Source organism: Apteryx rowi, unplaced genomic scaffold (assembly GCF_003343035.1).
Source record: "Apteryx rowi isolate R43461 unplaced genomic scaffold, aptRow1 scaffold_571, whole genome shotgun sequence".
NCBI lineage: Eukaryota > Metazoa > Chordata > Aves > Apterygiformes > Apterygidae > Apteryx > Apteryx rowi.
In genome coordinates, this window is record NW_020450840.1 from 256,524 (window position 1) to 258,222 (window position 1,699).

Below are 1,699 nucleotides of genomic sequence, written 5' to 3' on the forward strand. Positions count from 1 at the left end.
GCACGAAAGAAAACACAAATGGTTTACAATCCTCAGAAGCCCTCAGTCCCTCCCAAAAACCTGCCAAGAGCCCACACGTGGCACCACGATGGTGAGGCACACGCCTCCCAGCTCATCAAGCCCGGCATGAGGGGCTGCCAACTCTTCCTCCACACCGGACTCTTCCCCCTCTTTGCATGGGGCACCTGAGCCAGAGATCAGCTGCTGGGGGGCCCACGTGGGTGCACAGTGGGACCCATGCGGGCACCGGCTCAAAAGGCCACACCAGCAAGCTGAGGCGGCACTTTGAGTAGCGGGAAGGAGGTAGGAAGCGAGAATCAGAAAAGTTCCTCCCAAAATCACTAATTAGCACCAATTTGCCTTTTGAAAACACACGCAATTTCCTCACGACTGTTTACACATTCCTTCTGAAAAATCCAGGGCAAGCGTGATGAGAAAAATCTTATCTGCCCCTCAGAAACATCACAGATTGTCAGTTTTCCTATGTTATTAATTCTGTCTGGACAGTTCAATACTGGTGTCTCTTCCTAAACAAAGTAGGAGCAACAAAGCAAATGAAAATTTCATTTTCAAATATTATAGTCTACCCCCCCCAATAAAAAACAAACAAAAAMCCCCCCAAAACAACACCTGAAGACGTGGGAAGTCTGTAAATGTCCCAGGGCAGAAACAATGGCTTTGCCCCTGCGCGTCCAGCAAAGCGTCCTGTTCCYGAGCGAGCCGGGATCGGGGCGCGGGCAGCAGCGGGGGGCCCCGGCTCACCTCGGCCGCTCCGGCGCCGGGGCTGCGCGAGAGCCCTGCCGGCCCACCGCGGAGCAAGGGCTCGGGCTTGGGCTCGGGCTCGGCGCAGCGAGACGCCTGGCTCGCTTTCCCTTGGACTGCGCTGCAGTGACCCAGGCCTTTGGCACAAAGCGGAGACCAGACGAATCTCCTGCTGCAGATCGCGGCCCCAGCCCCGCTCGCAGCTTCCACTTTCTGTTACAGAAGCAGCGCTGGGAGTGGGAGCTGCAAGTGGCTACGCCGGGACAGATACGCGAGCGGGGCGTTTTGCCCAGTCCCACACCCATAGATCCTCCCATTTCTATTCTGCTCCTTTCTCCCCACCGAAATTTGGCAGCAAGGCCGAGAGTGGGAAAACGAGCAGCTTCTGCATGTCTCCTTGTTCTGCATCCTTCAGTCTGGGAAAATTTGTTCCTGCTCAGCATGTTTTGGGCACTTTGGGGTAAAAATAGCAGTAGGCTCCCCTTCCTGGAGGAGACCCTTCCTCCCAGGGTCTGCAGCCCACAGTGGCTCTCGCAGGCTGGCACAAGTACCCCGCTGCCCTGTGTGCCAGCTGCCCCATGTGGCTGCAAGCCCATGGGGGCCATGTGCCACCCGCAGATCAGACAGGGAATGTCCCACAAAGCTCAGGGACGACCTGTACCCCTCCAGCTGGTGCAAGGACAGTGGGTCACCATTTGGCCCAGGCTTTCCCTGAGACCACTGGATGGCACGGTTAAATGGGACCACTTCTTGCACTGCCCCATTTCACTGTAGAACTCATTGCCGCAGGATGCAAAAGAATAAACGTAATCCAAAAACAGCCGACAGGCTCAGTGCAGATGAAAACCACCAGCACTGGAAGGTCTCAGATCCTGCCCGTCATGGCCCGCGCAAGGAGGCAAGTCACACAGGCAAGGGGATCTGGGCCCTGAGGACC